This window comes from Schistocerca piceifrons, chromosome 5, assembly GCF_021461385.2.
Source record: "Schistocerca piceifrons isolate TAMUIC-IGC-003096 chromosome 5, iqSchPice1.1, whole genome shotgun sequence".
NCBI lineage: Eukaryota > Metazoa > Arthropoda > Insecta > Orthoptera > Acrididae > Schistocerca > Schistocerca piceifrons.
Window position 1 is genome coordinate 591,139,739 of NC_060142.1, and position 14,644 is coordinate 591,154,382.

The 14,644-nt window shown below is 44.4% G+C and overlaps 1 protein-coding gene across 1 annotated transcript in view; it reads left to right on the plus strand.

Annotated features, from left to right (window-relative positions):
• Window positions 1-14,644, plus strand: part of LOC124799155 (transcription factor GAGA-like) — a 57,480-nt gene that overhangs the window by 37,620 nt on the left and 5,216 nt on the right. The window lies entirely within an intron of this gene.

Consider the following 14,644-nt stretch of genomic DNA (forward strand, 5'->3'; position numbering starts at 1 on the left):
AAGATAAAAGAGTAAAAGTCCCTGGATTGCTTGTCTTACTCTGAGGCTCGCCAGAAGTATGAGAGACTCCATACAGTGTCACTATCTTCAACTTTTGCCTCTCTTACTTCTTTTCCTCCTCCTCCTCCTCCTCCTCCTGCCTCATCCTTACCCCAGCCCCGACCCACTCTCCCCTCCACCTCCCTTTTCTTGACTTCCGGAAGGCGTTCGATACAGTTCCGCACTGTCGCCTGATAAACAAAGTAAGAGCCTACGGAATATCAGACCAGCTGTGTGGCTGGTTTGAAGAGTTTTTAGCAAACAGAACACAGCATGTTGTTATCAATGGAGAGACGTCTACAGACGTTAAAGTAACCTCTGGCGTGCCACAGGGGAGTGTTATGGGACCATTGCTTTTCACAATATATATAAATGACCTAGTAGATAGTGTCGGAAGTTCCATGCGGCTTTTCGCGGATGATGCTGTAGTATACAGAGAAGTTGCAGCATTAGAAAATTGTAGCGAAATGCAGGAAGATCTGCAGCGGATAGGCACTTGGTGCAGGGAGTGGCAACTATAGACAAATGTAATGTATTGTGAATACATAGAAAGAAGGCTCCTTTATTGTATGATTATATGATAGCGGAACAAACACTGGTAGCAGTTACTTCTGTAAAATATCTGGGAGTATGCGTGCGGAACGATGTGAAGTGGAATGATCATATAAAATTAATTGTTGGTAAGGCGGGTGCCAGGTTGAGATTCATTGGGAGAGTCCTTAGAAAATGTAGTCCATCAACAAAGGAGGTGGCTTACAAAACACTCGTTCGACCTATACTTGAGTATTGCTCATCAGTGTGGGATCCGTACCAGATCGGGTTAACGGAGGAGATAGAGAAGATCCAAAGAAGAGCAGCGCGTTTCGTCACAGGGTTATTTGGTAACCGTGATAGCGTTACGGAGATGTTTAACAAACTCAAGTGGCAGACTCTGCAAGAGAGGCGCTCTGCATCGTGGTGTAGCTTGCTCGCCAGGTTTCGAGAGGGTGCGTTTCTGGATGAGGTATCGAATATATTGCTTCCCCCTACTTATACCTCCCGAGGAGATCACGAATTTAAAATTAGAGAGATTAGAGTGCGCACGGAGGCTTTCAGACAGTCGTTCTTCCCACGAACCATACGCGACTGGAACAGGAAAGCGAGGTAATGACAGTGGCACGTAAAGTGCCCTCCGCCACACACCGTTGGGTGGCTTGCGGAGTATAAATGTAGATGTAGATGTAGATCTCCTGTCAGGGAATCACTCCCCCTCCCCGGCCGAAGAAGTGTCCCCCCTTCTTTGGCATCTGCCGGTGATCGGGCTCCCTCCCAGGAACCCTCTCTCCCCTGCGTCTCTCAGGCCAGAAGACTCACCACCACTTGGCCGCGAGGTGCACCATCTGTGCTCCACAAGGTCACCCGCTCTTTTTCAGTCCCTAATCTTCCAGATGCCTGTACTCTCCCCTGTGTCCTGCCCTCCTCCACCTCAGAAAGAGAAGAAGAAGAAACATAAATCCCACAACAAGGTGCCTCCGGAGGTGCCAACTCCCCTCTTGCAACCTGAGCCTGACATCTTATTTGTGGATGGCACCCTATCCTTGTCGGTGACAACTACTGACAAAGTGACCTGACCTCCTCCTCGGCTCCTTCATGCTTACTTTGGACCCATGAGACATGATCATTCAGTGGAACTGCAACAGATACTATCGTCACCTACTGGAAACGCAACATCTTGTCTCCTCTTATTCTGCGTTCTGTCTTGTTCTCCAAGAAACTCATTTCTGTGATGACCACTCTTCAACTTTCACTGGTTATCAGGCGTTCTGTCAGAATCATGCTGGCCCTGGTATAGCATCTGGTGGGGTCTGCACTTTGGTTCGCTCCGATGTCCTTAGTAACTGGATCCCCCTACGTACCACCTTGGAAGTGAAAGCGGTTAGAGTGCAAACGACTCCAGCAATCTCCCTTTGCAATGCCTACCTCCTTCCAGGTCGGCCACTTGCTTATGTTGCACTATCTACCTTAATCCAGCAACTCCTGCCCCCGTTTCTCGTCCTTGGGGATTTCAATGCCCACCATCCACTGTGGGGAATTGTCACTTCAACAGGTTGGGGTATCCTAATCGACTAACGTTATCACGGACTTCGATTCGTGTCTCCTCAATGATGGTTCCCCTACCCACTTCAGTGCCGCTCATGGCACCTTCTCTGCTATCAATCTCACGATCTCCTCCCCTGTCCTTGTGGCTTCCCCACATTGGCCTTCCCATGGTGACCTTTGTGAGCACTTTCAGTGACCCTATCGTTCCCTCGAATTCCATTGATGTAGTCGTGCAAGGCATCTGTGCCTCTTTTCTTCATGCTGCTGGCACTGCTGTCCCCCTATCCACAGGGCCCTCTCTTCATTGGCCGGTACCATGGTGGACCAAGGACGTCACAGTTGCTGTCCAGGACTTCCGACGGGCACTGCAGCAATTTAAGCGACACTCCTCCCAGACCAACCTCCTCAATTTTAAGCGTCTCCGAGCTAAGGCTTGTTACCTTATAAAGCAGAGTAAAAAGGAATGCTGGGAGCACTATGTTTCCTCCCTGGGGGTGTATGCCTCTTTGTCGCAGGTTTGGTCAAAGCTCCGTAGCGTTCTGAGCTGCCAGCAACAGTCAACTGTCCATGGTCTGAACCTCCAAGGAGCTCTGTGCACTGATCCATTGGTCCTCGTGGAACACCTTGCAACACACTTTGTGATGGCATTGTTGTCTGCTTCCTACCCTCCTACCTTTCTCCAATAGAAACACAGAGTTGAACAGACACCCCCCCCCCCCCCTGCCCCCCTCCATTTCACCACGCACTTTTTTGCTGAAAGGGAATTGGTGCAGGCCCTTAGCTCTTCATGAGGCACAGTCACAGGGCCAGATTCCTCTCACAGTCAGATGATTCAACACTTGGACGTTCCCCAGAGGCAACAGCTCCTCAGGGTCTTCAATCACATCTGGTTCACTGGTGCATTTCCGTCACAATGGCGCGACAGTATAGTTATACCCATCCTTAAGCCCAGGAAAAAACCAACGTCTCTAGACAGCTGTCTCCCCATTAGCCTAATGATTGTACTTTGTAAACTGCTCGAAAGGATGTTCAACTCCAGATGATGTTGGGTACTCGAATCTTGGGGCCTTTTGTCACCGTATCAGAGTGGCTTCTGGGCAGGGCGATCTCCAACTGACCATGTACTCCGATTGGAATCAGCCATCCGACAGGCTTTTACTCACTGCTGGCACCTTGTCGCAGTTTTCTTTGACCTACATAAGGTGTATGTTATGGCTTGGCACCATCGAATTTTAGTTACCCTCCACGACTGGGGCTTCCGTGGTACTCTTCTGATTTTTATCTGCGAGTTTTTATCTTACTGGCTCCTCTGGGTTCGAGTTGGCATTTCACTCAGCACCCCTCAGATTCGGGAGAATGGTATCCCACAGGGTTCTGTGCTAAGTGTCACACTCTTCCTCATTGCCATAAATGGGCTTGTGACCTCTGTTGGGCCTCTGGTTACCCTAGCATCGTACGTTGATGATTTTTGCATCTGGTGCAGCTCCCCCTTGGTGGCGTCTGCTGAGCTTTTTGGTAAAAGTAATACACCCAAAACCCAACATGATAGTCATCTGGTTGTGGGGGTGGGGGGGGGCTTGTCAAGCACCTGCAACATGATAGCCCCATGATCATGCAGGGATCTCACTATTGATGTATTTGCTGCAAACTACCCACATATGACATGCCTGTCATGGCTGGGGCATGAGTTCTCCAAGCAATGGCTTTCCAGCCATGTAAACATTGCTATGGCTGGGTGGTGCCCATGGAGAGAGCTCCCATTCGAAGTGGGGGATTCCTTTTTTGCCACAAAGCCATTACTCTTTGTTGAACACTTTGAGGACAGGTTCAGGGAATAGCAGCGATTTAAAAAATGCAAAGTGGTTCATTTCTGATTAAAATGGCTTCTCCTGCTCAGACGTGGATGCTGCTTGCCAGTGACAAGCTGGGTGATATTGCTGCAACTATCAGCCCCATAAGGCTCGATGTGGTACAGGATATCATCTCCCACCACAACTACCTTTTACAGACAGATGATGATTTACTTGCCAATTTGGAGTGACAGGGTGTGTATTTTGTCTGTTGTGTCCATAGGGCACCTTAGGATGGTAGGGTTGATACTGGGGCATTCATCTTGATCTATGAAGAAGACTTATTGCCTGAAAAGGCCAAGGTGATGGTGTATTGATGCGATGTGAAATGCTCTATTCCCCCTTCTATCTGGTGCTTGAGATTCAGTCACATGTCTTCGAATTATAATGCCAGTACTGTCTTTAGGGATTGTGGACTTCAGTTGCACACAAACGCACCTTGTGCGCTTCCCGCTGTCTGTGTCAACTGCAGAGAGCACCATTCACACTGCTCACCGGACTGCACTGTCTTCCAAAGAGAAAAGAAAATCCAAGAATACAAGACTCATGGCCAATCCACTTATAAAGGGTCAAGAAAAAATATGATCATCCTTTATATATGATAGCATCATTTGATTTGGCTACTGTGATGTCATATTGTCTAGTGACAATACCTTTGCCTTCCATGCCTTCTACATCGGGCCCTTGGGGCTGCTCAACCACACCCGCTCCCCTGATGGTTGGGAGCTGTCCTATTATTTCCCTCACACCCGCATTGGGAATGTTAACCTCCCCACCCACCAGGGATGTTGATCTCCAAGCCCCAGCAGGAGAGGAATAACCCTCCTCCAGATCTCACACCATGAAAGGGACCATCAGAACACTCCCTTCCCAGGATTCTGCTGATCTGCAACCAGATACTAGCCAGAGGCTGAAGGAGCCACAGGCTATTGGTCGTAGGACTTCACATTCTTCCTCTGTCCCTGACACTAGGGCAGACAAGCCCTCATGGGCATCGAAGTCATCCCAGGAGAACAACAACAAAAAGAAGACCTCCAAGACGAAGGGGACTCTGGTGGTCCCCATGCCACAAGCCCTTGCATGTTCTGACTCTATACCCGAGGTCTGGTGGCCCTGTGGTGCTGGATCCCTCCACACAACCTTATTCAGAACTGATGCATATTGATTCTGTATCCTCATAACCAGTAGCAGCATGCAATCCTAGGGCATGACCTGCCTCCTTGGACCCTTCATGACCCCACAGGATACAGATAGCATGATTCTTCAGTGGAACTGTTACAGTTTTGTCCACCTGGCTGAGCTGTGAAGTATCATGTGCATTTCCCCTGCTTTCTTTATTGCCCTCCAGGAAACATGGTTCCCAGCAATGCAAGCCCCTACACTCCTCAGATACTAGGGCTATTTTAGGAATTGAGCTGACTATGACAGAGTGTCAGACTGAGTTTCCACTTACATTCTGGACTCTGTTTACACCGAATACGTGCCACTTAATAGAACTTGGAAGGCTTTGGCTGTTTGTTTGAGGACGTGTCTGGCTTTACCATCTGTAATATGTATCTCCCCCCCCCCCCCCCCCCCCCCGGGGTGGTGAAAGGTATCAGTCTGCTTGATTTCTCAGCTCCCCCACTCTTCCTCATTTTGGGTGACTTCAATGCCCACAACACATTGTAGGATGGAACTATGACCATTGGCCATGGCGAAGCTATTGAAAATTTGCCCACAGAGCTCAGTCATTGTCTCTTGAGTATCAGTGCCTCCCGCCCTTTGGCTGTGGCATATGTATTGTATTTGGCAATTGATATTTCCATTAGCAGCACTGCCGTTCCCCTCCATCAGTTGGAGAGCTGTTGATGACCTGTGTGACAATGATCGTTTTCCAGTTATACTGTCCCCCTCTCAGCATCACTCGCCTGAGTGCCCACCCAGATGGGCTCTTAACAAAGCTGACTGGGATGCCTTTGCCTCTGCCATCACCCTTAGAGCATTGCCACATGGAGGTATCAATGCAGCTGTCCAGAGCAGAACCACAGCCATTCAGTCAGTAGCAGAGTTAGCGATTCCCTATTCCTTGGAGTCCCTTCATTGGAAGGCAGTACTGTGGTGAACTTCAAAAATTTCTGTGGCCATTAGAAGTCACAGACGGGCTCAACAGTGCCATAATGTGACACCCATTGATGGAGCACCTCATTGCCTCTAAAAGGCCCCATGTTCGGGTCCGCCACCTAATAAAAACGACAGAAACAAGAATTCTGGGAATGTTTTGTTACGGCCATTGGACTGTGTACCCCTCCTTTGCAGGTTTGGGTAAAGGTTCCATACCTATAAGTGCAGCGGTCCCCCACAGGTGTTCCCGTTGTCTCTATGAATGGTGTTGTGTACTCTGATCCACGTGCTGTTGCCAGACATTTTGCTCTGCATTATGCTCGAGTCTATGTGTCTGAGAGTGATCACCCTGCATTTCATGATCTCATACAGCAGGTGGAGTGAATTCACTACCTTTCACTACATGTCACTTGAGGCCATAGAGAATGATTTAAAATTTCTATTGAAGGTTTCTAGGGATTGTAGAGGGGACTTACTAGATGAGGATTTGATAAAGAACCCATGTCCAGAAATATACCATTTGGATATAAAATAAGTTTGAAGATTGCTTCACAGTATGCAGACAAGCTGAGAAGATGGTGGTGTCGTCAGTCCCTGTTGTAATTATGACATCACATAACGCCTTCATCTGACTCCAACAATGGTTGTGAGAAATTGATACGTTTGAAACTTGGAGGGTTAGCTTTGGTGCTCCATGGACGCTATGCACTCTTAACTTTGTCGTTTAGAAAAGATTCCAAGGACAAATAATCTAAACATTGCCCATGCCATGTGCTCCTACAGCGCTTAGGTCAGAACTCATTGTCTCCTACTGAGCGAGGTGGCGCAGTGGTTAGACACTGGACTCGCATTCGGGAGGACGACGGTCCAATCCCGCGTCCGGCCATCCTGATTTAGGTTTTCCGTGATTTCCCTAAATCGCTCCAGACAAATGCCGGGACGGTTCCTTTCAAAGGGCACGGCCGACTTCCTTCCCCGTCCTTCCCTAATCCGATGAGACCGATGACCTCACTGTCTGGTCTCCTTCCCCAAACAACCAACCAACCAACCAATCATTGTCTCTGTTGTGTGCATACTGTGAAGTAGGAGATTTGAAAGTGATCCTCAAACTGATTTTACATCAAAATTGTATGTGTATGGACATGGGTTCCTTATCAAAACTTAATCTACTAAGTTCCCTATACAGACCCTAGAATCCTGTAATAGGAATTTTGAATCAAGTGTATAATGTGCTCCATTTAGTGAGTGGTAATTCCTCTGAGCGTAGCCCTTTGTACTGATACTGCTCCAAGGCCAGACAGCACCCACAGCGAAACCCTGAAACACACATCAGTATATCAGTGGATTGCCTATGTCATGCCGTTGTCGTTTTGAACCGTATATGGAAAGAGGGTGAGTTCCCATCTCAGTGACAAGAAAGCACATTATTCTGGTAATGAAACTGGGTAAACACCTCTTTGAGATTGACAGCTGCCAGTTAATCTCACTATTGTTCTCTGTGAGTTGCTTGAACATATGGCGAACTGGCAGCTGTGTTGGTACCTGGAGTCTGGCTCCATTGTAGAGCAGTTTTTGGCAGGGTCGTTCTGCTGCTGACAGTTTGGTCTGCTTGGAGTCTGCTACCTGGTCCGCTTTTGCCCAGAGTCAACACGTTTTCTCCATCTTCTTCAACTTGCAAAAGACTTATGACATGACACGGCATCATAACATCCACATTGCCCTATATGAATGGGATCTCTGGGGCCCACTCCCGATTTTTGTCTGGAACTTCCTGTAACACTGTACTTTCCAGGCTCAAGCTGAATCCCCCCCCTCATATTCAAGAGAATATTCAAGAGAATGTGTGTGCCCATTTTTCTAGTGGCTGTCTATGATCTAGCTGCAGATGTGGGATATATGGTGTCACCCTCCTGCATGCTCATGATTTTGCGTATATTATTGCTCCTCCACTGTGAGTATTGCTGAACACCTACTGCACTCCTGAGCTCTCACCCACGGCTTAACTGTTTTCAGCTGTCAAGATATTCGTCATGCACTTCTGTTACATTTGTACCATCTGTCCACAACAAGAACTCTGCCTTGACACCCAGTTGCTCAATTTTGTGGAGTCTTGTCACTCTTTGGGACTTGTCTTTGATGACCAATTGGCATTGTTTCCCCATCTTTGCAAACTTAAGCAAACATGCTGGTCACATCTTAATACTATTTGCTGCCTCAGTAACACCAGCTAGGGTGCGGACTGCTCTACCCTTTTGCATCTTTACATAGCTGTGATCCTGTCCCATTCTAACATGGTGTTCTGCAGAAATATACAAGTACTTCCTAATCAGTCACAAATCATTATGGTGATACTATCCCTCCCACCTGCCTCGAGATGACTGGGTGTTTGTTGTCCTCATCATTTCATCATCATTCATGAATGTGGGGAGATTGGGCTGAGCAAAGGTTGGGAATTTGTATGGGTGCTGACAACAGTGCAGTTGAGTGCCCCACAAACCAATCATCATCATCATCATCATCATCATCATCATCATCAACTACCCCTCCCACATTTTCCTTCACTCATAGGCTGATATACATCATTCCTTTATTGCTCCACCTAATCCTTTCCTCACACACTTTACTTTCTAAGAAGTACAATACACAGTCCAAAATAAAGTTTTTCCCTTTATGTTCTTGAGGTAATATCTCCTTTAGGTAGAACCTACTCTGAGCTATGGCGTTTACTCATTGCTAACAACTACTGTGCTCCATTGCTCTAGAAATCTTGTGCCTATGCCTTACCCTCAGGTGCTTGTGTGGATGTTAGTACATCACATAACCCGCCTAGTGGGCACTAAATCTTCTCTTCCCCTCATTAAATGTGGTATGCTAACATCTGGCTCATACATCTGTCTGCAATAACTCACTTTCGAATGCACAGTATAATTTTAATCTTTATGTGTTGTATATCTGTCATCTTTACCGTATGTACTGAATACTGTGAGAAGTTTATCATCCCTTCATTGATTCTTATTGATCCATTGTGTTAACAGCAGTTTTGGTATTCGTTTTGTGCTTTTTAGAATATGTCATGTACCCAAGACTCATCCTTCAAGAGAAAAAATACTTGTTGTAGGCTGACCCGCTGTCCCAGGACTTCACATGTCAAGCTTTAGCTAAAGAACCTCTGGGCACTCTCTTATTTCTATGTGTACTGTCCTTGTTCAATTGCCTGCGAGAGAGGGAATTAGATGCTTGCCTAATGATGCAGCAGTACTGTTGTATTAAATCCAGCTCAGAGTTAGATATTACACTCGTTTTGGATCCAGTTCCATCTGTCTCAGCTGCTAGTTGTGTGTTAGCCGAACTGAACTGCTTTTTCTCTTGTGATGTCAGTGATGCTGCCATGAGCTGTAAGGCACCAGAGACAATAGCAAATCTCCTAGGTGGAATGCCAGTGGCACAGAATAATTTCTAAGTTGCAAAGTTCCCAAAGGGAAGTCGACTGGCCATTCATCGTCTCATCTTGCAGATGCACTGTGTTCAGCCCCACTCATGTCACACTCACAAGAACACGGAAAATTTGCTGCAGTGTATAAGGCTTGATACCGATTTCTTAACTGCTGTTAAAAAAACTTACTGTAAGTCCTGTTCAGCCTTTGTTGGCTGGAAGGACAAAGGGGGTAATATGTCACTTCTGTGAAATGATCTGTTACATTTCAGTACCTGGTTTTCCACTTGTGCTGGTGAAGATTTTATTCTTCTTTCCTCAGCTAAGAAGTTCTACAGCCATAAATGGAAAATTACATCCTTTAAACAAACCATGCAGGCTGAGGACCCATGTTATGACAAGTTAATTAGTCTTTTTAGACACTGAATTGTGTGTATTTGCACTTGTGCAATACCTGACTGTGCTGGCACTAACAGTGCTGTAGCACTGACTGTTCAGTGACTGTCAGATTTTTTGCAGTCCATAGTTTTGTAATAATGCCTTGCAACTGGTGGAATGTTTGTACTTTCTGATTTTCCTTTTCGTAGTTTGTTGTCTCCTTTTATCACTGGGGATATGAATGAGGGAAAAACTTGTTGCTACTATGGTATGGAAAGTTGTGGCAGAATATAAATGATGTAAGAGTAAAGGTAACAACTCAGTGAATAAACCTCACTAGCTTTTTGATAAATCCCTTTACACACACACACAGACACTCTCTCTCTCTCTTTTTCTCTCTCTCTCTCTCTCTCTCTCTCTCTCTTTGTGGTCACAATGTAGCTGTACAGGTGTAAAAATTGTCATTCTTGGAATGGAAGAGGAAAGAAATGGTATGAAATTCATGTTAACTTTCATTTTTTATACTACATTATTAATGGACACATCTTATGAGCTTAGATTATAAATCCTTTTTTGTAGGTTGCTCATCAGTTTCAGACAGTATATTTCAAACTTACATTTCCTCATATTTAGGTATTCCATTACCAAGGTGGAGACACAGCATCATATTTGAAGTATTCAGTGATTAATTCTTCTACACAAAATGTGTCTGTCCATGCATTCCTTCCTCGCAAAAATAAATTTTATCAAATGCTACACCTAATCTGTTATCTACTTGCTGAGTAATGGATTTTTTGTATTTATACCTTATTTTTTTAATAAGATTATGCAACCTATGTGCCCTATGAAAGCCTGTATTTGCCTATTGTAAAATCTCAAGTTTTTGATCATGATGCCAAAAATAAAGTTTGTTTTGTGTTGTATGCCTTTCAAAGAACAAATAAGATTACATACATATATCAAACAAACAGCGAGCTGGTCTCACAGCAATCATTGATAGTTCATCTACCATAAATATCAGTATTTTGCACACTCAAATTAAAAGTCAAATGGCTGACAGAATGAGTCACTGGCTGGTCATGGCACTTTCATGTTACAGTTGTGTGTGAATTGATCTTAAGTGTAGTAGATATTTGTTAAAACCAAGAAATATAATATACAATCCTATAGTTGGCAACATAACGACTTTTGCTGCGTGCTTGCTGCTCTCTGCCCCCCCCTCCCCCCCTTTTTTCTCCTACTTCTCCATCTCCTCAGTTAGCCCTAGTGCATGGCTGAAATGCTGCCTCCACTCTCCCTCCTACTCTTCAAAAATCTGCATGTGAGCTCAGCTATCAAAGTTTTACCTATGAATGTGAAATGATTTTAATATTAAGTTGCTAAATGATATAAACATGTTAAACTCAGCAATCAAAATTTAGTCTGCAAATCTATTTTGGAATGACCAATTTGAAGAATGTGTCTCATAGAGGGATAAATATTGTTAACTTGCATAAACCAAAGGCCCCAACTCTGAGGAACTAAAGCAGACTCAGAAACAGGGCCGTCTTCCAGTGTGCACTGCTCTCTGCACATACTTCAGGAACATTTTAAAGTCTGCAAAACATAATTTTTCTGGCTAAATAACATGTTCTCAATTATACAGCCTTCATTCTAACTTGTTTGATTGGGCCAGACTGTCATAAAGTCATTGGAAGATTGATTGGTAATGAAAATAGTTAAATATTCAAATACAAACATTTTTAGCCACTTACCAAGTATCTTCGTAGCATTTGGCACAATATGAGGTACAGTTAACTATTATGCCTGCCTTGTAGCTCTTAGGGCACTCTGGGATGCTCTCTGTGTGAGGCACTCTGTGCATTTCTGAGAGTCACATATCGATTGCGCAGCGCAGCACAGAGCTATATGCCGTAGTCTGGTTTCAGGGATTGCTTATGTTTGGTTGCCCACGCAGCACCAGTAGCTTTACTTGCCACTGGGAGCGATTGTTCGCTGAAGCCAGATGTGTGTGGTAGTGATCAGGCTGTTATGTGCTTGTGCTAGGCTATATGTAGCACTTGATACCAGCGCATGCTGCCAGTCTGGATCGGGCAACTCCACTGAACAACTCACGAGATGCATTGTTATAGGAGGAGTGATTCCTAAAGAAAAAACAGATTTCATTTGTTTATTACAGACAAACTGTAAAGGTTAGAAACCCATTGCACATGTCACTGGATGGAGGTAACAATATTACAAAAAGGGTAGTTGCTACTTACCATATAGCGGAGATGCTGAGTCACAGATAGGCACAACAAAAAGACTGTCAGAAAGTGAACTTTCGGCCAACAATGTCTTCATCAGTGTGTGTGTGTGTGTGTGTGTGTGTGTGTGTGTGTGTGTGTGTGTGTGTGTTTTGTCTATTTCTGACAAAGGCCTTGTTGACCAAAATCTTATTTTTTGACAGTGTTTTTGTTGTGCCTATGTGCGACCCAGCCTATGAGCTGTGTGGTGAGTAGCAACTATCCTTTTCATTAAATCATTACATTCCATTCTGGTTTTCCATTGTTGAAATTTTTCACTGGATGGAGGAAGTTTCAAAATTTTGACACAGCTATGCTGTTGCTTGTTTGTGGCAACATGATGACTACAGCACAAGAGAAATCATTTTGTGTTTTGGAATTTGCGCAAAGTCAGTCCAATCTTCAAGTGCAATATGCATTCCACCATCGATTCAGCAAGAAGCCATCTCAGCACAAGTAGATTTATGACTGGCATACAGAATTCTTGGAAGTTGGTTGTATATGCAAAGAAAAGACCACTGGTTGGCCACACGTCTGATGAAAATGTGGAGCATGTCTGAGATAGATGGGTAGACCAGGGACTTCAACTTCCTTGAACAAACCTGTGGTGTATTCTGAAATGATGACTGCATATGAAGCCTGACAAGTTGCAGTTACTAAAGCAACTGCAACCACAACAGAAGGTACAAATTTTGTATTGCAGTTCTTCCGGATGTGCTGGAGGACACTTTTTCTGAACTCTTTTCTTTTCAGACAAATCAGTGTTTTATCTATCAGGTAAAGTAAACCACCATAATGTAAGAATTTGGGGTTCACAAAATCTTGGTGTCATCATCAAACGTGAAAGAGACTCGACGAAACAGAATGTGTTTTGGGCCATTTCTGTTCATACAGTTTATGGATCTTTCTTTTTTGTGAAGAAAACTGACAGACTTGGTACAGCTAGGCATATTGCAAAATTGGTTGTTTCCTCAACTTCACAAAGATTCCAATGATTTTGTTTTTATGCATAACTGTGCCTCGCCTCACTTTCACCTTGGTGTGTGGCGTTATCTTAACACCACCACCCCACTACGCTGGATTGGAGGAGATGGACAACCAACTCATGGTGATTGCTTTTGGCCTCCCACATCACCAGACCTATGCACTGTGTGATTTTTTTTCTGTTGGGGTACACAAAAGACGAGTCTTTGTCCCACTTCCGGCAGCTACTCTTCAAGACCTGAGAAATCAAATTGTTGAAACTGTCAATTCAATAAACAGGGACCTGTTGATTCGCGTGTAAAATGAAATGGGTTACCGTTTTGGTGTTTCTGTAGCAACGTCCAGTGCTCATGTTGAGTGTGTTGGTTAGTGTCTGTGCAAACATAAAACTTTGAACCTTCCTCCATCCAATGACATGTGCAATTGTTTTTGTCGTCCATAGCTTGCCTGTAATAAACAACTGAAATCTGTTCTTTCTTTTTGAATAAACAACTGAAATCTGTTCTTTCTTTTTGAATAACCCTGTACACGACATCTGAATGACTGTACCTCCAGTGGGTACCACACAGTATGCAAAACAGAATTGATCTTTAATTTGAGTCATAAAGAGAAAAAAAGGGCTTAACATACTAAATGCTAAGCATACTAGTTAAAGGCTAATATATACTAGTGCTGAGAGTAAAATGGATTACTGTCATGTCAGCCACTAGGGACGGTATCTTAGTAATGTTAAATCAGTATTCCACATTCTGTAGTAAGTGTCTCTTTGACCACTGTAATTAGGCTGCTTTGTATTCAAGTGTCTCTTGTGTACAGACATGTGATGTGATTCCCTCCACTAACTGTTGTGTTGGAAACAGGTCAGGTAGAACCAGTGTTATTGCCCAGTATCAATTCTTATTTCGTGAAAAGTTTTCAGCCATGAACAGAGACAATCTCTGGTGGTTTCAAATAATCATCATCATCTTCATCTTCTTCCTCTTCTCTTTCTTCTTCTTCGTCCTTTTTTTTCTTCTTCTTGCAGCTGCAACTCTGATAGCAATTCCTTCCTTACCAGAATGTTAGCATCTCAGCTACTGCCAGTATCTCTGCAGGACAATACACATTAGTACTCTGTGTCTTCTACTTGATACACGTGAAAGCGGATGGCCTCTTTTACCACTTTTTCACAAAGGCCTCTATGAACACTGAAAACAACCCTACATTTCTTGTGGAGTGGTTTTCTTAACCACCCAATTTGATGCCACATACATCCCAGGTGACTAACATTTTGCCTGGTGAGCTTATTTCTTACGTGTTATTGTGGGCAGAAAGGACACCAATCACATTGCAGAGGAATCATGAATAATGAGTCAACCTACAGGATGCTGCAGCTCAGCAGTCACCCAGTCTGTTTTTTTTCGGTTAGAGGCTGAGCTGGTTTTAGGAAACCCTTAAATAAACTGTAACACTTGAACTTACTACAACAACGTGGATTATTACCTTCTGTACTA